This window comes from Myotis daubentonii, chromosome 1 (assembly GCF_963259705.1).
Source record: "Myotis daubentonii chromosome 1, mMyoDau2.1, whole genome shotgun sequence".
In the NCBI taxonomy this organism is placed as follows: Eukaryota; Metazoa; Chordata; class Mammalia; order Chiroptera; family Vespertilionidae; genus Myotis; species Myotis daubentonii.
In genome coordinates, this window is record NC_081840.1 from 36464342 (window position 1) to 36490227 (window position 25886).

The 25886-nt window shown below is 40.5% G+C and overlaps 2 protein-coding genes across 10 annotated transcripts in view; both read right to left on the reverse strand.

Annotated features, from left to right (window-relative positions):
- Window positions 1-25886, reverse strand: part of PELI2 (pellino E3 ubiquitin protein ligase family member 2) — a 183843-nt gene that overhangs the window by 37377 nt on the left and 120580 nt on the right. The window lies entirely within an intron of this gene.
- KTN1 (kinectin 1) overlaps window positions 7974-25886 on the reverse strand; it is a 568362-nt gene continuing 550449 nt past the window's right edge. For all 7 annotated transcript variants that reach the window (XM_059695224.1, XM_059695231.1, XM_059695208.1 and 4 more), the window contains one exon: window positions 7974-7989. The gene's annotated coding sequence lies outside the window, so the exon portion shown is untranslated. The remainder of the gene's footprint in view (window positions 7990-25886) is intronic.

Here is a 25886-nt window from a genome sequence, read left to right on the forward strand (position 1 = left end):
ATTGCCCACAGCCACTGTTTCTGGGGCTGGGCTGGGCTGTGGGCTGCATTTTGAGCCATGGGGTCTCGGCAGCATCGGCTGCGATTTGGTGGGGTGTCACTCTGGGGTGGTGGTGGAGCCTGTGTCCCACTTTGGGGAAGCTGAGTGTTGCTCTGTGGGCACCAGGTCTACGGTGCTGTTTTTCTGTAAATGGCCAGTGTGCATCATGACAGCTCCTTAGTTGAGCATCTGCCCCCTGGTGGTCAGTGCACATCATTGCAACCGGTCGGACGGACACTTAGCATATTAGCTTTTTATATATATAGATGCTTTCCTTTCTCTTGGGCAAATACCAAGGAGTTGAATAGCTGGACATACAGTAGGTATATGTTTAACTTTTTAAGAAACTACAAAATTATTTTCCAAACTGGATGTACCATTTGGCATTCCCATCACTAATAATTGTGAGTTCCACTTACTCCACACCCTGTCAACCCTTGGTATTGTCATCTTTTAAATTAACCACTCTTATGAATATGGAGTGATATCTCACTGTGGTTTTAACTTGTATTTGCCTAATGACAAATCTTTTCATATGATGATTTGCCACCTGTATATTTTCATTAGTAGAGTGTCTGTTCAAATCTCTTGCCATTTAAAAAAATTAGTCTATTATTGAATTTTGTGAATTCTTTATATATTCTGAATACAAATCTTTTATCAGCGATACAATTTGCAAAATATTTTCTCCCAACTATATCTTGTTTTTCCTCTGAACAATCTCTTTTGAAGAGCCAATGTTCTTAATTTTTATGTCTAATTTATCAATCTGTCCTTTATGCATCATATTTTTGGCTTTATATCTATGAAACTTTCATTTAATTGAAGAATCACAAATATACTTCTATGTTTCCTTTGAGAAGTTTTATATTTAGGTTTATGATCCATTTTGAGCTAATTTTTGTACATGATAAAAGGTATAGATCAAAGTCCATATTTCTGCATATAGATATCAAATGGTCCAGCATACTTGTTTAAAAGGCTATTCATTTTCAACTAAATCACCTTTGCACCTCTGATCAAAATCAGGTGTCCATATGTGTGTGGGTTTATTTCTGGACTCTATTCTGTTGATCTATCTATACATCTTTTCATCAATACCATGCTGTCTTGGTACTGTACAAAAAAGCCTTTGAAATCAATTAGTGTAAGTATTCTAATTCTGTTCTTTTTCAAAACTGTTTTAGCTTTCTTAGGTTTTTGCATTTTCAAGGAAATATCAATTTTTAAAAGGCCTGCTGGAATTCTGATTTTGTATGTGTGTTGAATTTACAAATCGATTTGGAAAGAACTAACACCAATATTGAGCTTTCTGATCTATGCACATGGTATATCTCTTCACATATTTAGAGATATGTTCTATCTCTCAGCAATCTTTTATAGTTTTCACTGTACAAGTCTTTCACATCTTTTGTTAAATTCAACCCTAGGTACAGTCAGTTCTTGCTAGTTGCCATAGTTACGTTCTGTAAAGTTGTTGCAAACACTGAATTAGTGAACATCTATGGGAAATATAGGGTTAGGTTCCTGTGAGCCTCTGATCACAACATTCTGGTCAACTAATCAATATGTAAACTTATTTTATGCATTTTTCTTTTAAAGACACCTAGTTTATTAATATACATTTATTTATTTATTTATTTTACAAATAATTGTTTATAGTGTGAAAGTTGAAACAAAAAGGCAGAGTGTTGCCTTGTTCAACCTCAGCTAGCAACTCAAAATTTTCACTATGCTGTTCATGTCCAAAATTGATTGGGTAAGTGTCACGAGTATTGATTTGAGGGTTACAATAAATTTTAGTGAGCAAGGGAATTTGCAAATATGGACTCTGAAAATAATGAAGCTCATTACATGTTTGATGCTATGTGAACTGAGCTTCTGCAGTGCCTTTTAAAAAACCCCTCACATTACAGTCCATGCTGTCTTTGCCTTATATTCTATATTTTACATGATTACTCAGAAGAGTTGCATTTCTACTTTTATATATATACAACTACATAAACATGGTTGCACTCATTAACTCTCTCATAAGAGCAATGATTAATGAGAATTATCTCATTTCCTCTCTACCATCCTCCTCCACACACTTTTTATTGATTTTATAATGTTTCTTGCAGTTTGCTTTTTTAAACCATTGAATACTTATATCTTTCTGTTTTAAATTATAGGTATTGTATCCCAGATATAAAATCTGAGGGTATTAGCATGCATACACTACCTCTCACCTTTTCCTCTCTCACCTTTTATTTTATTATTTCTACACTGTCAGGCTTTATAACCTTTATATTCTATTCTGTAGCAATCACTCTCTATTGTTTTAGTTCTTCAGAGCACACTGAATTCAATTATTAAATGCTAGTCTCTTTGAGAGTCTCCATTCATCTCCTATTTGGCTGAAATTTGTCTTCTGGTAATTTCTTCAGTAAGGGCTTATAAAAATTGTATGTCCTGAGTTCTTACATGTTCACCAATATTTGACTGTTGTCTGTATATTTAAAAGAAATTTGGGGTAAGTAAAGAAAGCTTGGGTCCCTAGATTATTAAATCCTTAGGCAAAAGAATCAGAGCATCTAGCATCGTGCAATAACCTTTTGAACAATCAATCCTCAGATGAAAAGAGTCACTAACAAAAATGAATAAAAGGTACTATTTACAAAAATGCTTTCTCTTATGCATATTCTATCTTAAAACTTTTACATTCTAGCTATTGTTGATGAGAATACAAATGTATTCAAAGCAATAGGGATATCATATAAACAAGAATCCAATGGTGACCAGGACAGCACTGGAACATCTCAGAGAAAACAGTCTGATGTGGAAAATCTGTAGACAATCCACCCTATATAATAAAAGCCTAATATGCTAAGTGTCCGGCTGTCCAGTCATCCATTCAACCAATCAGAGTAATATGCTAATGATATGCTAAGGCCGCTCAACCACTATGATGTGCACTGATCACTAGGGGGCAGACACTCCAACCAGAAGATTAGCTTGCTGCTGGGGTCCAGCCGATCGTGACTGAGCGAGATGGGCCGACATGCCCTGGAGCCCTCCTGTGGTCCCTCCCTGGCTGGCCAACCTCCCGCGTCCCTGTTGGGTCCCTCGGCTTGGTCTGCACCCTCTCGCAATCTTGAGACCCCTCAGGGAATACCAGAGATCCGGTTTTGGCCTGATCCCACAGGCCAGGCTGAGGGACCTCAGTAGTGCATGAATTTGTGCACCAGGCCTCTAGTTTATACATAATCAAAAATCACTGGTAAAGTAAAATGGCTTGATATTGAGAATAATGGGATTCAGATATGATTTGGTTAGAAGTCAGTAAGATTATTACCATTGATAAGAAGATCTATCCATGCAGTAAAAAACATAGTGTTTACTCCTTGGGTGATGCTGTGGAACAAAACTCCTAGAATTGCAGCTACAAATGACCAAGGCCAATGTTGTATTATTAGACGTGCTAGCTAAAGGAAGACAAATGAAAGGATGGACTTGCTTTAGGACTCTGCCTCTAGATTGCTGCTTAAAATAAACAGTCCTGCCTCTAATTTTTGGGAAGAGACAGAATATGAACACATTTGACCCCCAAAATGTGTTGCTACCTAGTGGATGAAGCCTGTGATGAATGGTAAGCCCTAAAGATGCCACCTATCAAAGCAACTTTTCAAGAATAAAACTATATAACCAGAGTAGACAAGTCTCATTTATAGTACTTGAAAAGCCATCACTTTCAGTCATATATCTATGTGTTAAGTCTAATTAGATTATCAATCTACATGTATAAAATCCTCTGCTTGCATACACTCTAAAAATAAGAAACCAAAAACAGATTTATAAAACAAACCTCTGTACCCATAACCAAATTAATAATTTCTGCATATACAGTGCCTTTTCAAGGTAGAGCATTTTCATGTATAGTTTACTTAATAAGTTGTGCACAGAGCAACCATGACATAGGTATAATTATCCCCATTTTGTAAAATAACAAAACTGACTTAGAGTGGATAAGTGATTTCCTAAGTGAATGGGCACGTCTACACTGTAGTGTATACTCTGCTATTATACTTCATTGCTTTTTTTAGAGAAGAATTGCCAAGTTTGGGGAAAAGGGTTTATATAAACTTTCATTATCTAATTTATGAGATCACAGCTTTGGGCATCACTTTGAAAGCAATGTAGTTCACTCACCTATCAAACCCTCTTTCCATCATTAGAAATGAAAAACCATAACAGAAGTAAGGGAGAACCAGGAAAATATGGCATTATATGTAAGAATGAGTTACAAAAACAAGCAGTAATCAAAACTGTCACCTGGGACAGAGAGATTAAGCAGGAGAAATCAGGGAGGCCAATTAATTTAAGTCATTTTTGCAATCACAGTATACAGTTTAAAAATATCAACAGAAGTTGAAATTGAGGCATATTACTAGTACTCAATAGTTTCTAGAATTTCCTTGACAGCATACCATCCTTGCCAAAACCATCCAGTCCCAACAGTTGCCAAATGTGAACAGCTGGAAAACCTTTTTCCCTGTAGCAAGAACATTCAGGGGGCAAAGGGAATTCCCAGCCTCATACAAGCGTCTAGAGACAGCTGGTTTGCACATCATCCACAGTGCCTCCTTTTCTTAGTGAAACCTCTCTTTTCTGATTTTCTTCAAAACACCCATCTCCTATTTTCTTTACTCTCCTACTCTGAACACGGATATGCCTGTCCACATTCATTTTGAAGTCTCCATAACTGAACATCTCAGTCGACTAAATGCTGTACTACCTTGGCATAAGATTATGTGAGCTTCTTGAGGTATTCATCATACTATTTACTCTCACAAAGGTAATCACCAAACCCTCAAATATAGTTTATAAAGACCTGTTTTGCATACTTTAAAAATCAGCTTTAAATATTAAATTATAAAATTAATAAAATTCACCAATTGTAAGTGCACAATTAGATGATTTTTGACAAATGAATATCATCATGTAATTCTCTCTTCAATCAAGATATAGAAAGGATCCATCCTCCCAGCTCCTCCATGACTCTTGACAGCCAATCCCCCTTCCTTTCTTCTTTCCCAACAACCACTGATTTGCTTTCTATCACTAGAATTATGTCTTTTCTAAAATATCATATACATGAAAACTTAATGTACAGCCTTTTGTATTTGGCTTCTTTAAATTATCTTTTGAGATTTATCTATGTTGTGTGTATAGTTAGGTAGTTTGTTCCTTTTTCTATTTATTAATGGTATTCCATTGTATGGATACTATGATTTGCTTATCCATTCATTAGCTGATGGATATTAACATTATTTCCAGTTTTTGCCCATCATGAACAAGGCTGTGAATATTGTTTCCATTTTTCCTGGGAAAATACCTAAAAGAGAGTTGCTGGATTGCATGGTGAGCAGGCAAAGAACTCTTTTCTGTTATTTCTTTATTCATACTTTTTATGCATCTATTGAGATGATCATATGGGTTGGGGTTTTTTTGGTCAGTGGATATGGTGAATTACATTGATGGTTTTTGTTTTTTTTTAAATGATAAACCAACCTTGCATTCCCAGGATAAACAATGCAAGAATCCTACAATTTCCTCCCTCCTGCCTTTAATGTTGTCATACATTTTACTTCTATATGTGTTATAAGCCCCATACATTATTATTCATTTGCTTTACTAGCTAATTATCTTTTAAAGAGATAAGAAATATCTTTTATATTTAACCTCATCTTTACCATGTCTAAAGTACTTTGTGTAAAGCCAAATTTCCATCTGGTATATTTTTTCTTCTGCCCGAAAAACTAATATTTCTTGTGCTGGTTTGCTGGCACTATTTATAGCATTGTTTAAAAGAGGATTTTAGTTTTCTTTCCTTTTTGACAGATTTTTATGCTAGGTAGAGAATTCTACGTTGACAGTTTCCCTTTTTTGCTCCATCTTTCTGTCCTTCCCTTCTAGTACTTTAAAGATGTTGACCCATTGTCCTTTGGCTTGTAGCATTTCTGATAAATATTTTTGGTTTTTCATTCTTTGTTCTTTTGCACATATTGCCTCATTTTTCTCTGGGTCCTTTCTAGATTTTTTCATTTTTGTTTTCAGCAATCTAACTGTAATGTGTCCTACTGTGATATTCCTTATGTTTCTTCTCTTTGGGGTTCATTGACCACGTAAATCTTGGATTTATCATTTTCATCAAATTTGAAAAAAATTATGGCCAATCTGTTCTTTCCTCTTCTAACCCCCATTTTTCTAAGACACCAATTACACATATTTGAGAACACTTGATATTCTTCCACAGTTTATAGTGGCTCTCTTCATTTTGCTCAATCATTTTTCTCTCTATGCCTTATACTGGATACTTTCTATTGATGTTTCTTTAAGTTCACTGATCTTTTCTTCTTCAGTTTCTAATGTGCTATTACCTCAACTAGTGCATTTTCTACAGCAGACATTTCATTTTTTCACTTTTGGAAGTTTTGGCTGGGTCTTTTTTGTACTTTCATTTCTCTCAACATGTTTATGTTTTCCTCTACACTCTTGATCATAAGGAATATAATTGTAGCAGCTGTTTTAAACTTCTTATCTATTAATTCTATCTGTAATTTCTGGGTTTGTTTCTATTGATCCCCCCCACACTATCAGTCATATTTTATTGCTTTTTTGCATTTCTAGTAACTTTTTATTGGATTCCAGATACTTAGTTTTGTTTGTGGATGGTGGATTTGCTAAAGGTAGACTTGTTCTGGCAGGCAGTTAAGTTACTTCAGATCAGTTTTCTCTCTCAAGGCTTGCTTTTGAGCTTTGTTGGGGCAAGTCCAGAACAGACTTTGATCTAGGGATAATTCAGCCTCATTACTTAGGTGACACTCTTCTGCAGACTCTATCCTATTTCCCTTGTTTTATGAGGTTTTTCCACATTGCAGGTGGGAACATGACCTAATCCCTTTGTGAGCTGCGGAAATTATTTGACCTATTGCTTTCCGGTGGTTCTTTTTTATTTTTAAATATATTTTTATTGATTTCAGAGAGGAAGGGGGAGAGAAAGATAGAATCATCAATGATAAAAGAGAATCATTGATTGGCTGCCTCCTGCACACCCCCTACTGGGGATCAAGCCCCACAACCCGGGCATGTGCCCTTGGCCAGACTCGAACCCCCTTCAGTCCGAGGTTCAACGCTCTACCCACTGAGTCAAACCAGCCAGGGCTCCAGTGGTTCTCTTCCCACCCTGTGGAGTTCTGCCCTACACATGAGCAAAGCAGCACTTAGCCAAGGGCTCAAGGGGCACCCTCTGCAGGCAGGCAGAGCCCTTTCTCCCTAGGAAGCCTCCTCACCTCTGGCGCTCTCCCTCACAAATCCTGGCGGCCTCAACTGTAATCAGTGAGATCACAGGGCTGTCTGGTTCCTCATCCCTGTGCCTGTGCCTGGAAACTGCCTTCCGGCAACAAGATGCGGGGAGGATGCTTCCCTCCTTTATTTCTCTTCTCTTAGGGATCCCAGTCCTGAGCTGCCTGTTGTGCAATCCCTGCAAACAGTTACTTAAAATAATTTGTCCAGTGTTCCAGTTGTTTACAGCAGGGGGAGGGAGAGAATTTCTGTAGCAGTTAATTCTCCATGGGTAGAAACAGAACTGTTTTGTATACATTTAGAAAGTCTTGAGGAGGGTTTAGGGCAGTGGTTCTCAACCTGTGGGTCGCGACCCCTTTGGTGGTCGAACGACCCTTTCACAGGGGTCACCTAAGACCATCCTGCATATCAGATATTTACATTACGATTCATAACAGTAGCAACATTACAGTTATGAAGTAGCAACGAAAATAATTTTATGGTTGGGTCACAACATGAGGAACTGTATTTAAAGGGCCAGAAGGTTGAGAACCACTGGTTTAGGGGCTAGAAACTTGAAGTGATGACAACTTTAACCATAGCAATTCAACTTCTTGAATGAAAACACTCCTAATAACATTAAACATGAATAGTACTCTAGTAGTAAGCTAGTTCTCGCTAATACTATTTTATTTTCTTCTGGGCACTTAAGAGCCTATGTTTATTTTATTGCTTACTGTCTTCCTCCCAGCTTACATTAGAAACTGAGCTCTGAGAGGGTGGGAACTTTTTCTATGTTGTTCACCACTTTTATCTCCAGTACTTAGAAAAGTTCCTGGTACACAGACACATATGCAGTACAAACTACTTTATAGGACAATCGTGTACATCTACAATAGAAAACATACTTACTTGCTATAAAATTAATTTTGGTTAAGTCATATCCTACTTGTCCTTGATTGTCCACTATACATTGTTAAAATAGGGTCCTATATATGCAGGCAAATATGAAGAAAAAAAATACACACTCAAACTCATACTGTGAAAGGAAAAATAACTTTGATGCTTGTCAAAGTGAATATTATGTAATAATGCAGAGCATCCTCTTCAGGCATCTGGTACCTTTTAACAGCACACACTAGTACAAATCAGAAGATAAAGGCTATGTACAGAAGACAGGACATATGTTCTCAAAAGCTGTCACTTTAAAAGGTATGACCTAAATTAATCAGAGCATATGGGATGAAGGAGGGGAGACCTATCTGATATCCATCTACCTACAACAACATATTTTGTTATTTAAGTTACAGGCAAGGCTAACTAGTGATTTCATTTATTTTATTTTTAAGTTATTTCCTAAGAAGTTCTGAGGTTTTGTGATTTCTAACTATGTACAATTTATGTAAAAGAGGAGAAGTCAAACTTTAAGATTCAGCCTCAACATAAAATCTTTGCTAACAGATTCAGGGACAAATTGAAGTTCATTTTTATTTTCAATAAGGTTCCAATAAATGTTTTCTAGATACCCCCTTTCTCTAGAACCATACCTGGCTTCTGACATTTCTAATTAATTTTTATTTTGAACTGAATGATTTTTATCTCCACCTAACTCAAACTGACTCCATCATGCATATGCTACAGGTTAGATGTCCAATTAGATGTGTTTTCACATAAATAATGTTATGACTGTATTTACCAAGAGTTCTTTCAAAGCTGGCTGACGTGGCAAATGACATGATTGGGTTATTCTCACACCATAGCTATTCCAATAAAGATGGTTGTGTTAATGAACGTAGTGTAGGAACGAATATCTTTGCTTTGGTCAGTCTTACTTTAAAACAGGGATTTACTACCATTACCTAAAAACATAATTTTAAAGGCCTAAATTCCCTTTGTTAAAGGGAATTTCTTGTTGTCACCTCCTTACTGTCTAGTGAGCACAATGTCAGCACAGAGCACTCAACAGTGCTTGCCAAACGAATCAATTACTGAGCTATAGTACCCTATCCTCTCAAGCACTCTAGATGCCTGAGATATTACCCTGTGCTATTCTCAACTTAAATTAACTAAAAATTCTGAGTTCGACTTCACAATCCATTTATGAAAAAATGAAAAACCAAATAAACAAAAGAATTATGGTACACAGTGCCTGAAGTCTCAAGCTGTCATGTCAATCAAGATAGGAATACAAAATGAACATAAATTGAAGAACTAAAATATCACAAATGTGGCTACTACTGATGTAACAACCCCAGAGCTTTAACAACTCAGCACAATATGCTATGCTAGCTGTAAACAATTGAGGCATTTTAAATTTTATGCTAAATGGACCTTCATTTATGCTTAGAGGCCTCTCTCTAAGAGCTGTAGATGTCAAAAACTTGGGATTGGGACTTGGCTTTGCCTACCCCCTGCAGAGGCTGCAGGTTATGGTGGGACTAAAGCAGGTGTAGAGTCAAGCAGGCTCCCCTGCATACCAGCTCTGCGAATGCAGGCAGGTCACTTACTTGCCTGCATCACAACTTCTGGGGATAACAATACCCACCCCATAGGACTGCTGCAGGGTTAAACTGAGTACCCAGTGAAAACTACTGCTACTTGACCTGCAGTCACTCACCCTTCCTATGCTACTATGTTTTCAACTGTAAAACATCAATAATAACTATCCTATTTTCCTTACACAGTTTTTGCAGGGATACAAAACAAGAAAACAAACTGAATTTTTTTAAGGTCAAAGCGCTACGCAAATATTATACCACTATCTTCCTAGGAGGGTAACTCCACTTGTAATGGAAGGAGATACACTTAGGGGAACAAGTAGAAATGTTGGCTTCTGTTTATAAAGACTGCCTGCATCAGTGGAGCGTCACAGGGCTGTGTGCCTACCCCATTCGCTGTGGGTTGTGTGGGCAGCGAGTGTTAGCTACTGGTAGTTCACAATGGAGTCCTTTTCTCGGGAGGGTCCCTCGTACCACCTAGTGCAGAAATGACTGGAAGATAATGCTCTTCCCTCAGGAGCAGTAATGAAAAAGGCTGAGCCCCTGCCGCACACACAGTGGGCAACATGTGGCCCCATGTTTCAGAGCTCCCTGAATCAGGCTGGGGCTGCACTTGAGCTAGAAGCACATTTTCTCAGCTTCTTCTCTGGCTCTCTCCTGTTCCCCGCACTTCCTACTGCTTTCTTCTCATAATAATTCCTCGATAAGCCACTTACACAGACATATTTAGAGCCCCTGCTCTGCTCTGGGCTGAGGTTATAAAGATGAAGTCAGACACAGTTCTTGTCCCCAGGCTACTCACATAGGACCTTGTACCTGACAGGATGCTCCCAGAAGGATTTGTTGAATGAAACTGACCATGGCTTGGAAGATAAGGATTCTGGGAAGACGTGGTCTTTGAGGGGGATGCTAGGATAGCAAGATTTAGACAGAATAAGAAAAGAGTATCTTGGGGGAAGAGAAGGCATTCACAGTGAGAGAGACAAGACTTGTAAATACGAAGAGCCAAGCGCTGTGACAGGGCTGACAGTCAAATGCAGAACATAAGTGAATGATGCCAAACAAACAGAGGAACTACAAACAGCCCAGAGGACTTGACTTACTTTTCTCCCCTCCCACCCTGACAGGTACCGGGAACAGAGTAAATGCTCAATACTGTTTGAATTTTAGTAGACATTAATTCCCTAAGCTTAGACATCTCACATGTGAATTTTCAGAAGCCAAAAGGTACCCATGTCAATCTTTTAAAACCAATGAATACATCTGAGCATCAAGTAATCCATCTCCCAAGGCCAACTCACAGAACTACTCCGCCAGGGGTGAGCTGATAAAGCACTCACACCTGCATGTGACAGGCACAACAGAAGCATGCAAACAGAAGGTGAGGCAACAACTGGGAGAGGAGACTGTGCACTTTATTTTTGAACTGGCAAGTAACCATGTTTATGAGATGTTCACTCAGAGGAAAACTCTCTTCCGAAATGGTATGGTGAACACAGACAACTAGCATGTGCTGTCCTTCCCTTGGGCAATAAAATATTTGTGGGTTTTAAACAACTAACCCTTGGAATAGTAAGTAGCAGCAGGTCTCTACTGTGTTCTGGCCCTATGAGAGCCATTCTCCTTCCTTGAATCCTCTCAACTGGATTCTCCCTGTTGCAGATGCAAGCCCAATTCCTGAACATGGCACTCAGGGCTCACTAGGAAGTGGCCTCACATTACCCTTTGGCCCAATCTCCCAATATGTGCCAGCCACTCTGCTTTCCAAACCACCCTGGGGTTTTTTTTATGCTTCTCTGCCTTGGCCCTGCTAGGTCTCATGCCCCCTTTCACAACCAGCCCTTAACAAAATGGTAAGCCCTGGTTAAAAGCTACCTCATGGGAGAAACCAAGATGGCGGCATAGATAAACACTGGAAATTGCTGCCTCCCACAACAAATTCAAAAATACAAGGAAAAGACAAAATGGATATCATCCAGAACTGCAGGAAGGCTGGCTGAGTGGAAATTCTAAAACTAGAAGGAAAGAGAAAAGCACACTGAGACTCAGAGGAGCTGCAGAAGTGCAGAGGTACGGAGGCTTGAACGCGCGTGCGGAAAGGGGCTGGTACCTGAGGACGCGGCTGTCCTTTTGACTCGGGAGGGAGTCACAAGCTCCCAACTGCTCTGAACTCCGGTTCCGGGAAGTCTCTGGGGACCCAAGACTCATACGGGGAGAAACTGGACTGTCTGGCAGTGGGCAGAACTTGGACCTTGAGGGCGGCTTTCCCTCAGAGGTGCTTACAGCGATTACCGGGACACTGAGATGCTGGGCTCCTTAGGGCAGGGCTGAGGATGTGCCATAGCTGCTTGCTCCGCCTGTTGATTCCGAGACCCCGCCCCACCCAGGCTGCAGCAGAGGCTTTTGCATATGAATGCCCTGGCCCTTTGCAACCTGAAAATTACCTAACAAATTGCAGCTGGGTCAGACAGACCCAGAACTTCCAAGAGAAGGCCCAAGGCCCCACATCAGCTTGCATTGCTTCACAGCTGGGCCTCATCTGGGCACCTCCAAACCCCCAAAAAGGAAGGGGAATCTGCATATCTCTTTATAGCTCCTACTGGGTAACCTCAGGCAGAGGCTAAATTAGCACCTCCTTAGATCCAAGAGCCAGTGTACCCAGTGGTCAGAGTGGGACCATCCAGATTACAACTCCTCAGATCCACATGGGACACACTCAGGGGGCAGACTCAGTGAGCACCAAAGCCCCACTGAAGCAAGTCTTGCCCCAGAAGGGTGTCTTCAGCACAGAAGTTCTCCCACTGCAGACACAGCTGATTCTCACTGCCAATTGGCCTGGAGGTCAATTCCTCCCACTGATACCTACAACAATCAAGGCATAACTACAACAAGAATGTGCACAAAGCCCACAAGGGGGTGCACCAAGAGTGTCCACCGCAGGTAACTGGGGAGGCTGAGCCACTGGGCCCTATAGGACACCTAGCACACAAAACCACTCTCCCAACACAGGGAAGCATAAAAAATGCGGAGACAAAGAAACAGGTCACAAATGACAGAAATGGAGGAAAGCAAACAACTGGATATAGAGTTCAAAGCCATGTTTATAAGGTTTTTCAAGAATTTTCTAGAAACCACCGATAAATTTAGTGAGACCCTGGAAGATATGAAAAAAGACCAACTAGAAATTAAGCATACACTGACTGAAATAAAGAATAATATACAGAGATCCAGCAGCAGACAAGAGGATCCCAAGAATCAAGTCAAAGATTTGAAATATGAAGAAACAAAAAATACCCAACCGAAAAAGCAAAAAGAAAAAGAATCCAAAAATATGAAGATAGTGTAAGGAGCCTCTGGGACCTGGGACAACTTCAAGCGTACCAACATCAGAATTATAGGGGTGCCAGAAGAAGAGAGAGGGCAAGATATTGAAAACCTACTTGAAGAAATAATGACAGAAAACTTCCCCTACCTGGTGAAAGAAATAGACTTACAAGTCCAGGAAGCGCAGAGAACCCCAAACAAAAGGAATCCAAAGAGGACCACACCAAGACACATCATAATTAAAATGCCAAGAGCAAAAGACAAAGAGATAGTCTTAAAAGCAGCAAGAGAAAAAAAGTCAGTTACCTACAAGGGAGTACCCATACGACTGTCAGCTGATTTCTCAACAGAAACCATGCAGGCCAGAAAAGAGTGGCAAGAAATATTCAAAGTGATGAATAGCAAGAACCTGCAACCAAGATTACTTTATCCAGCAAAGCTATCATTCAGAATTGAAGGTCAGATAAAGAGCTTCACAGATAAGAAAAAGCTAAAGGAGTTCATCACCACCAAACCAGCATTATATGAAATGCTGAAAGGTATTCTTTAAGAAGAGGAAGAAGAAAAAGGAACTCTTACCATTTGCCACAGCATGGATGGAACTAGAGAGCATTATGCTAAGTGAAATAAGCCAGTCAGAGAAGGATAAATACCACATGATCTCACTCATTTGTGGAATATAATGAAAAACATAAACTGATGAACGAGGACTGCTCCAGAGATGGAGAGGCATTGATTGGACTGTCGGGCCTTGGAGGGAAGGCAGGGGAGGGTGGGGGTAAGGGGGAAAGATCAACCAAAGAACTTACATGCAAGCATATAGGTCTAACCAATGGACACGGAGAACGGGGGGGTGGGGGTGAGGGCATGAGCAGGGGGAGGCGGGGAGGGGGTAACGTGGGGATAAGGACACATATGTAATATCTTAATAAAAAATATATTAAAAAAAAAAAGCTACCTCATGTTTGAAGGTTTCCATGACTCTCCTGATGATTAGAAGGAATCACTTCTTTTTCTGGGCAGTTATTTTATTTCTCTATGCATCACTCCCTTCAACTTAAAAATGGGAATAAGCTGTATTCCGTCATATTAGAATTCTTTGAAAGGTTCAAATCAGGGGATATGCGTAGTTCCTAACTTCTAAAACCTTAAAAAGTGGAAGACTGAATAAAAAGGTGCACAAAACTTAATGTTCTCATCATTGATAATGTTCAATGAAGCCAATGTTTAGTTGGGTCATTTGACATGTTCAGTGCATACTAACAGCATAGTAGATACTGACAATTATTTTTTATTCTATTTCACATTCATGCAACCACTTTTAATGGAGATTAAATCAACTCAATATTCTGAAATATATTTTAACTAATTACATTAAATTTAATCTTGAGACAAAAATTCCAAATAGAAACTTGTAAATGCCCGTGTCAGTTATATGGCAGGTAGCCTAACAGAATCAAAATAGCACTCATACTGTGTGTGTGTGTGTGTGTGTGTGTAATAAAACTGTGGGCATTTTCAGACATTTGCCAAACTATAGACATCTGTTGTTTATATTTCGAGTTTCCCCAAATTTAGAGTAATTTATCATTCTTCCAGACTGAGTAGCAAAATCTACTCACTAAATGACTACTTTCTTAACAAGATTTGATGAAGCATCTAATAAGGTCTGCCGTGACATTCTTTTACATACTATGGAGAAATATAGCTAGAAAATGATTTACACTTGGGTGAATGATTATGCCTAAAAGATCAGTTTCAACCTAACAGAAGCCCTCTGATGGCAAATATAGAATTTTGTTCTAACCTCTGCTAAATTCAACCTTTTTAATCCACAATTTTCAAGATGTCAAGGAGAATAGGTGGATCATAAAAAAAAAATGATATAAAACCAAAGACAGTGAATTCACTGGATGACGGGGTCAAAATCTATCCAATGATGATATACTATAAAAACAGGCCAAGTCAACCAAGATAAAATATTTCTAAGAGACAAATGTAAATTTCTATATGTAGGTTCAGACAATCAAGCCTTATGAATGAAGATACGTGTGCAGACTGCTCCCTACAAAAAAAAAAAAAAAACTACAGTATACTGACATATAATGATATGGAAGACTATGATAAATTTTAGGTGATCGAAGCAGGTTGGGGGTATTATATACAGACTGCCCCCATTCTTGTTTTGATTTTAAAGAATTCTACATATATGTACCTTTTTCATTTTTTAAAAAAATTGGAACATCTAAACCATGACATTTAATTATGATTACTTAGATATAATTATATTTTACTTATCTTCTTACTCCTTGCTTTATATTTGTCCTACCTGTGGAAATGTTACTGTAGGTAGTTAGTTATTGATAAACTAGAGGCCTGATGCACGAAATTCATGCAAAAGTAGGCCTTCCTTCCCCTGGCTGCTGGCACCAGCTTCCCTCTGTCCACCGGCAGACACCCGAGACCCAGGCTTCCCTTGCGGCCTGGCTTTGTCTGGAAAGTCGTCCGGAAGGACATCCAGTCTAATTAGCATATTATGCTTTTATTATTATAGATAGGAAGAGAGCAAGGGGAGTCAGACATTGTTAAGCCAAATGGTCCGGGACACTGAGCCTGTTTGCTTCACAGGGAAGCTAGAGCTCCCCCCCCCCCCCCATTCCCTGCAGAACACTGGAGGAGTGGATAGAACAAAAGGGGAGGCAAACACATGTGCAACAGAAATCAAGACAACACAGGGGAGGTGCATGATGACAGAGGCCTGTCAGTCTAACCTGGGAAAAAGATCATTGGCTAGGTGGTAGACCCAATGCAAGCCCGCCAAAGTTGGGAAATTGATTGATTATTTTGAAAAAGCTCCTGATTATAATCCTGGGTGTGTGTGGTGGGGGGGGGGGCGCTCTTCTCTTGCTCACCTAGTAAGGCACTTGCCCCATTCAGCTTTCTCTCCCACCTGGGAACACTTGATGATGTGGGTCTAGCAACTGTTGGGCCCACAGCAGACCACGTGGGCTCCAAAGGACTAAGATGAAGCAGAAACTCTGGACACTGGCCTTTGTCTTGGCCTCACTAAAAACACGGTTGGACTTTTTCCATGGCGGGATGAACAGAGATGGGAAGTTGGGAATCCAGGAGGGGAACTCCTTTGATTTTGCATCACATATAAATCACCTTACCACACCACAATCTCCTGTGTGTGGATCAGTGAAATGCTTTTCTCATGATCCCATGGAAGAGACTAATTTCAACCTGTTTTAATAACTTTTTAAGCTTCATTTTTAATTGATTAAGCAGTTTTTAAATTATTCTATGAATTCTTTTTATTCTGGATATTTTCTTATACTGATTGTAATCTGTCTCTAAACTATTGTTAAACTCATTCATTCAGGTGTTTCTTTTTTAAAGGAAAAGAGTTCTATTAGCCTGTTGTGGGGAAGACCTTTCTATTTGCCCCCTTCCCAAGTTTTAAATGAGATATAATTGACATATAACATTGTGTAAGTTTAAGGTGTACAATGTGTTGACTTGATACACATATATTGTGAAATGATTACCACAATAAGGCTAGTTAACAAATCTATCACCACCCATAACTACTGTTGTGTTTTTTTAAAAAACTATATATTTTTTTGATTTTTTACAGAGAGGAAGGGAGAGGGATAGAGAGTCAGAAACATCGACGAGAGAGAAACATCAATCAGCTGCCTCCTGCACACTCCACACTGGGGATGTGCCCACAACCAAGGTGCATGCCCCTGACCCGAATTGAACCTGAGACCCTTCAGTCCGCAGGCCAACGCTCTATCCACTGAGCCAAACCGGTTAGGGCACTACTGTTGTGTTTGGTTTTTTTAGTGAGAACATTTAAGACCTACTGTCTTATCAACTCTGACATATATAATATAGTATTGTTAACTATAGTCCCATGCTTATAGTAAACCTCCAGAACTTATTCATCTTATAACTAGAAGTTTGTACCCTTCGACCAACATTTCCCCATTTCTCACACACCAAAAACCACCATTCTGCTGTTCCTATGCCTTCAGCTTTTTTTCAGATTGCACATATAAATGATATCATATAGTATTTGCCTTTCTTTCTGATGTACTTTACTTTGCATTACTCCCTCAAGATCCATTCATGTTGCTTCATATTAAAGAATTTTCTTTTTTTATGGTTGAGTAATATCTCACATTTTCCTTATCCATCAACCCATTGATAAACATGTAGGTTCTTTTTATGTCTTGGCTATAGTAAATAATGCTTCCGTGAACATGGGGGTGCAGATATCTCTTCAAGATGGTGATTTCATTTCCTTTGGATATGGATTGCTGGACCATATGGAAATTCTATTTTTAATTTTTTTGAGGAACTTCCATATTTTTTTCCAGAAGGATTCTTTTTTCCACATCCTCACCACTTACCTCTTGCCTTTTTGATGATAGCAAGTGTGATGACAGCCATACATCTCATGGTAGTTTTGATTTGCATTTCCCTAATGATTAGTGATACTGAGCATCTTTTCATGTACCAGTTAGCCATTTGTATGTCTTCTTTGGAAAAATACCTATTCTGGTTTTCTATTTCTTTTTAAACTGGATTTGAGTTGTATGAGAGTTCCTCATAAATTTTGGAAATTAACTTCTTATCTGATAGGTGGTTTGCAAATACTTCTCCCATTCTGCACATTGTCTCTTCATTTTGTTGTTTCTTTTGCTGTTCAGAGTATTTTCAGTCTGCTACAGTCCCATCTATTTGCTTTCATTACTTGGGCTTTTGGTGTCATATCTAAAAAATCATTGCCAAGAACCACTGTCAAGGAGCTCTTTCCCTATGTTTTCTCACAGGAGTTTTATGGGTTCAGGCATTACGTTTAAGTCTTTAACACATTTCAAGTTAAAATTTTTTAAATAAATCTTTATTGTTGAAAGTATTACATATGTCTCCTTTTCCCCCCATTGCCCCCCCCCCCAAGCCTTCACCACTCCATTGTCTGTATCTTATCAAGTTAATGTCTATGAGTGATGTATGACAGGTTCCAATTTCATTCTTTTGCATGTGGTTGTCCAGTTTTCCCAACACTGTTTATTTAAAAGACTATCCTTTCGCTATTAAGTATTCTTGGCTTGCTTATCAAATATTAGTTGACTGTAGTATATTTATTTTCATATATATGAATATCCATGTGTTTGTCTAAAAAAAAGCAACTAACATTTGAGCTTTTTTAAAAATATATATATTTTATTGATTTTTTTACAGAGAGGAGGAAGGGAGAGGGATAGAGAGCTAGAAACATCCATGAGAGAGAAACATCCATCAGCTGCCTCCTGCACACTCCCTACTGGGGATGTGCCCACAACCAAGGTACATGCCCTTGACCGGAATTGAACCTGGCACTCCTCAGTCCACAGGCCGACGCTCTAGCCACTGAGCCAAACGGGTCAGGGAAACATTTGAGCTCTTATATGTTCCAGACACTATTCTATATGTCCTTTATATATATCAACTTGTTCAATCCTTGCAATGAAACAGATACATATTCTTATCTTCATTTTATTTAGGTACAGAAATCGAGTGGTGGGACAAGAATGTAAAAAGCAATCACATTTCACACTACCAGCAGAGTTACTGGGGTGAAGAAGGGTTTTCTTCATATATTTCTGTATAATTTGAACGTTTTCAGAATCCATGCAATACTTTTAATTCAAAAAAGGTTTCTTATACTTTCTTAAGTGTAAGAAAGGTTGTGCAATATGAGTCAATGGTGCAATGAAATAATAAAAGGGAATAGGCGAGACAGCTCTGTTACTTCCTGGGTAAGTTACCTCGAGCAATTTACTTAATATCTGAGTCTTAGTTACCTTATCAGTGTTGTCGGTAATCAAGACTACTTGCAAAGTTATATGGGTTAAATAACACAGGACTGTGCCAAACCCACAGTTCCTGGTAAATAGTTGGCTTGCCTCAGTAAACACTACTTCTTACATAACAAGAAAATCATTTAAATCAATACAGCTAAAGCACAACTGTCCTGAAGAGCACTCGGATGCAGAGACCCAGGAGAAAGAGAACAGAGATGTGAAACAGAAAGGAAGAAGGGTTGAAAAAAATGGAGCGATTTGCCTTGGAAGGGATATCTTAGAGAAGGGTTAGTAGCTGACTTTAAATAATTAAAGGGCTATTAATTTAAAATTTTTTGAAATTTTTTTTTTCGGTTTGGCTTTGATGGTCAGAACAAAAGCCAACATATAAAGGTTACAGGAAGGAGAAATCAGATTCATATGTAAACTTTCTAAGCATTTCAGCTGTTGAAAATGGAATCGAGTTGCCCAGCACTGGACCCGCCATCCTTCTCACGTGATGGGAGCCTCACTTGCTGTGCCCACACAGGGAAAGTTCACAGAAAAAAGCACCAGGTGTGCTACAGGGGAGATTTGTGTCTATCGAGGAAGAATGGACAAGATGCTCCTTAAGTCTCCTGTTACTTTAAGATTCATAGAGTCTGTGACATTCAAAGGAGCTATTCAGTTGAAAAAGTCTAACAGTTTAGTAAGTACTAATGTTTTAATGAGTGAAACTGTCTGGCTATTCTCACTTTTAGAGATGAAGAAACAGTTCCCACAGGAAGAAAATTTGCCTGTACAGATTGAATAAGACAGGTCGAACACCAAACCAGAATAATAACCTACCAACCTCTAAGGCAGCATACCTCAAATTCTGCCAGCTATGTGTTCACTCAGTGGGCATATGGTACACATGTAGATGAATGATGGTAATCAACAAATTTTATACATTCATCATAATATCTGAATATCAATAAAACACAATATTTAAAAATTAATAATAGGTATTTCATATTAGCACATTCTTACATCCAGGTTCAATGACATTATTAGCATGAGCAGTAGCCTGGATCTAAATCTAAATCAATTAATATATTTTAATTTAAATAAATTAGGAAATCATAACTCATTGTGACATAGGCAGCTGGGAATGGACACACTGTTTTGTTCCAGTAGGTCGTACAGATATTGGCATTAAGGATAAACCCAGGTATCATGGAGAAACTTCTTAAAGGTTTCTTTTAGCGTCTATTAGAAACCTAAGGCATCCTTAAAAGCTAGGAAATGGAATGCTTCATCCTGGGAGGAAGTGGTGAATAGCTTCTTCATTCACTGTTTTGTGTGCACTTGCCTCATATTTTTTTGAATGAAAATCAGCATATGCTAGAAATGAGTCAAATTCTTAGTGATCAAGTTGTCAGCATATTCATCCAGTTTTTTAAAATTCTCAGTATCTGATTTCTGTCACTGACTAGCAAGAGAAAGATTAAGTTAGAAAAGATAAGACCTGCCCTGACCGGTTTGGCTCAGGGGATAGAGCGTCGGCCTGCGGACTGAAGGGTCCCGGGTTCGATTCCGGCCAAGGGCATGTACCTTGGTTGCGGGCACATCCCCAGTATGGGGGTAAGAGGCAGCTGATCGATGTTTCTCTCTCATGGATGTTTCTAGCTCTCTATCCCTCTCCCTTCCTCTCTGTAAAAAAAATCAATAAAATATATTTTAAAAAAGAAAAGAAAAAAGAAAAGATAAGACCTGCTGGGTGGCTCAGCTGGTTGAAGCATCATCCTATACACCATAGGGGTGCGGGTTCGATTCCTAGTCAGGGCACGCATGCAGGAGGCAACCAATTAATGTCTGTCTCTCATCACAATTTTTCTTCTCTCTCTCTCTCTCTCTCTCTCTCTCTCTCTCTCTCTCTCTCTCTCTCATATTCTCTCTCTCCCCGCGCCTCCCTCCCGCCCTCCCTCCCCCCTTACCTGTCTCTCTAAAATCAGAGAGGACTTTTTTGAAAAGATAAAAATGTGATATACCACCTGACTAAACCAAGTGATATCACAGAAATGGTTTTTACTCACAACAGGGCTATGAACAAATACTTTATCGATAGCTAGCAAAATTCAAATTAGAAAAGCTGATATATTTATTTGATGAATATATCTTCATACAGCCCAGTGGAAAATATATATTTAATGATGAAGCCTTCATCACCCTCTTGGTGGAAAAAGTAGAGTGTGGACAATTATTTGTAGTGATACCTTCCTGGTTGCTTGCTTATTGGTGCTCTGTCATCAGGAATGTCAAAGAACCTTTGACTGACATCAGAGCCTACAAAATAAGCAACTAAAAACTCTCTCCTTCTGAAGCAAAGTTTTTCAATGAAAAATCATTGAACACTTCTCCCTGATATGTGCTATCGGACATATGCTAAGGGCTGACTCATATGAGTTCAATGAACTATAAAGTAAAATACTCCTTCACATACACATGGCGTGCTCCCATACTACCACACTACTGATGTTATGTGACAAGAGGGCAGCATTTGATACAGGGATTTTTCTATAAGCTGTTCCTCTTTCCTTTTGAGTATGTTTGCCATTAGCTTTGAGGTTGATGGCAAACTTCTCAGCAAAAGCAGAGGTTTTGTTCTATTCTGGGTCCCTAGTAAAATAATTCATAAACTTCACCCTGGAAAACATTTTGTTCTTGATCTGGGAGGACTCAACTGGTTTACTAGAAAGGTCACTGTACTTTTCCTGAAAATGACTCAAAAGTGCGAGGGTTTCATGCCACGATCTGACGTCTCATAACAGAGAAGGCAATGGAGACGATGAACAAATAAATCGCCAGTAAATAAATGTCAATTTTCAGAGAGCTACTGCAATACTTTCTGTTTATAATTCTTCTTTTTCTGTTACTTGAGTGAAATCATCATCCTGGTAGATCCACTCGTCCCTGGACATTAACCCTCTTAGTGCCAGAGAGCGCGACAGCGCTCCTCCTGTCTTTCGCCAGAAGTGCCGGGAGCGTTATCGGCAATTTTTTTTTCTATTAGTATTTTATAATACAATCAGCAAACAATATATGTCAAAGATGAAAACAAATGTAGTAAAGGTTTCCTTAAGTTTTTGAATATGTAACTTCATTTACTTCAGATTCATAATTTTTTTCCTAAACTGCTGTAAAATCAGCAAAAATGCCTTGGCAATTTTAGCATAGTTCCTAGGATATTGGTTGGCACTCAAAGGGTTAAGATTCATATTCTATAATTACACGGAGTTTCTGTTCACTATGTTTATGATGTTATTTTGAGCTGTAGTGTTTTATTTCTATTTCTGCCACCCTTTTTATACTTCAACTAGAGGCCCGGGGCACAAAAATTTGTGCACTCGGGGGGGGGAAGGGGGGGCCCTCAGCCTGGCCTGTGCCCTCTCGCAGTCTGGGACCCTTCGGGAGATAACGCCCTGCTGTCTTAGGCCTGCTCCCGGGTGGCAGAGGGCAGGCCCAATCCCTAGGTGCAGCCCCTGGTCGGGCTCAGAGCAGGGCTGATTGCGGAGTTGGGGCGCTGCCCTGTCATGCACAGAGCAGGGCGGATCGGGAGGTTGCGATGCCACCCCCAGTCACACTCAGGGTAGGGCCGATTGGGGAGTTGGGGAACCGCCCCCTGTCACACTCAAGGCAGGGTCAATGGGGAGGTTGCGGCGCCACCCCCTGTCATGCAGAGCAGGGCCAATCCGGGGGTTGGGGCGCTGCCCCCTGTCACCCACAGAGCAGGGCCCATCAGGGGGTTGAGGAGCTCCCCCCTGTCACTCAGAGAGTAGGCCCAATAGGGGAGTTGGGGCACCACCCCCTGTCACACACAGAGCAGGGCGGATCAGGGGGTTGGGGCACCGCCCTCTATCACCCACAGAGCAGGGCCGATCAGGGGATTGGGATGCCACCACTTTCACACTCAGGGCAGGGCCGATGGGGAGGTTATGGCTCTACCCCATCACGCACAGAGCAGGGCCCGTGGAAGGGGTGGGGGTTGTGGCGCCGCCCTCTATCACCCACAGAGCAGGGCCGATCAGGGGGTTGGGGCGCCGCCACTCTCACACTCAGGGCAGGGCCGATGGGGAGGTTATGGCTCTACCCCGTCACACACAGAGCAGGGCCCGTGGGGGGGGGGTGTTGGGGCGCCGCACCCTGTCACACACAGAGCAAGGCCGATCAGGGGGTTGGGGCACCGCCCCCTGTCACACACAGAGCCGCAGGGCGATCAGAGGTTGGGGAGCTCCCCCGTATCAGGCACAGAGCAGGGCTGATCAGGAGGTTGGGGCGCCTTCCCCTGTCACGAACAGAGCAAAGCGGATAGGGAGGTTGTGGCCCCACCCTGTCACACACAGAGCCGCAGGGCGATCAGGGGGTTTGAGCGCTGCCCCCTGTCATGCTGATCCCGGTGCTGGGAGGCCTCGCGGCTCCGCTGATCCCGGTGCTGGGAGGCATATTACCCTTTTACTATATAGGATAGAGGCCTGGTGCATGGGTGGGGCTGGCTGGTTTGCCCTGAAGGGTGTTCTGGATCAGGGTGGGGGTCCCTCTGGGGTGCCTGGCCAGCCTGGGTGAGGGGCTGAGGGCTGTTTGCAGCTGGTCACACACCCTTCAGGGTTGGGGTCCCCACTGGGGTGCCTGGCCAGCCTGGGTGAGGGGCTGAGGGCTCTTTGCAGCTGGTCACACACCCTTCAGGGTGGGGGTCCCCACTGGGGTGCCTGGCCAGTCTGGGTGAGGGGCTGAGGGCTGTTTTCAGGCTGGCGGGTGATGGAAGCTCCCAACCGCTCCTTTTTTTCTTTCTTTCTTTTTTTTTTTTTTAACTCTGGGCCAGCTTTAGCGCTGAGGCTCCAACTCTTAGGCCTTAGCTGCTTAAAGTAGGTAATCGAAACAATGTATAACTCCAGCTCTGACTCCAGCTCTGAGATCCCAGCTCTCTGAAAGCTGGTTTCTGTTTTTTTTTTTCAGCTTCTATATTTGTTAAAATGTTTCAAACTGCAGGCTGAGAGGCCGGCAAGGCAGGCCGGGAACGTTGGAGTCCTCTGTCACTGAAGCAAGCAAGCCTCATGTTAGTTTCAAGCTGCCTGGCTGCCAGCTGCCATCTTGGCTGACAGTTAATTTGCATATCTCCCTGATTAGCCAATGGGAAGGGTAGAGGTCGTATGCCAATTACCATGTTTCTCTTTTATTAGATTAGATGAACCACTTCTGAAATTAGTGATCCAGTTTTTGTGGACTGAATAAAGAAAACACAATAATAGTAACAGCAAAAAATTAAAATGTTAAAAAATATCAAAATAATGTACAATTATATGTTTGCTATACACTAGTTGAAAGATTTAACATATATTAACTGATTTACTCTTCAAAACCATCTAAGAAGGAGGTAGTATTACTATCCCATTTTGTAATGGGAAACTGAGGTGTTACTTCATTTGCCCAAGGTCACGAAGAACCAGGATTTGTTTGGGAGCACACAGTCCAGCTCAAGAGCCTGTATTTTTCCCACACTGTGCTCTTTCTCAAATAGGAGAAAACGTACTTCAGAGATCAGAGCCTGTTGGGAAAAGTGAGTGCACTGCGGCAGTCCTTGTAAACCAAAGGTATGTATTCCTTAGAAGGACTATGTTAAAACATGTCTGCCTTAGAAAGTCTTAGAGAGCTCCTTCGTGGACCGCAGCAATGAAGCCATCCCTCTACCCTCACAGACGAAATCTTGTCAGAGAAGTCAACAAACAAGGGGCTGAAAGACGGCTTTCTGTCCTGCGCCTTAAGTCACACTGGGTGGAAATTACACGGACTTCTTTGGCAAGTTAGCTCAGTGTTAAGTGACCTACGAACTTATTCATGCGTTAGTGCTGACTTCCTATTTTGCAAGGCAAGCATTTAGCTTTCTCACACAGGCTACCTTCCCCCAATGTGCTCCTATAAATTTTTTTAAATTAAATTGCTAATCACTGTTTTCATGGTTAAAGCTATGTATATAATGCTCACAGCTGAGTCTGTAGTATACCATGAATGTATTTCCTTTCTTACTAACTCTCTCTCACTTAGTTTTCTCTTTTTTGACAACTAATTTACTCCCAAAACTTCTGATATGACTATAAACAGCTAGCAAAAACCCATCAGGTAATCTATCCGTGGTTCTGCCTGATGTCCACACCCCTCATGTAGAGCCATTCCTGTCAGAGGCTTCTGCCTCTTGGGTAGGCTGGCCTCTGGGACCATGACACAGCCGTGTGCCCTGTCACCATCCTGGGAATTCCCTTGGCTTTCTTCTTGCGTTGGAGCTCTTGTTTTCTGGATCACATAGCTTCCTCTTTTTAATTTTACTCCCTCATTTTTGTGGAGTACATCCCAAGCAGGTAAAGTTTTTAGTTCTCATATGTCTAAAAATGGCTTAGTTCTGCTCTCACACTTGATGGTTTGGCTGGGCACAGAACTACAGGCGGGAACTCATTGCCCTCATCAGTAGCATATCGCTTTATTGAGAGGTTCAATGCTACTTGAGTCCTCATTTTTAAAATATAACCATATTCTGACCTCGCTGACCATTTTTACTATCTTCCCTTTATCCCTAGTGTTATGAAATTTCACAGTAAAGTGCCTTGGTGTGAGTCATTTGTATTTTTAAGGGAATTCCAACAGAATGTAAAATCCATGATGGCACTTTTAATTTTATAGGCACACGCAGTCTACTGAATCACTTCTTTGTAATTTTCTCCCCACTACTTTTTCTGGAACTCACATTTTTTGAATTGACTCCCACAATTCTTGAATTGACTTCCAAATATCCTTTTTTATTTTTTTCTTTCCTCATTGTTCTACCTTCTGGGAG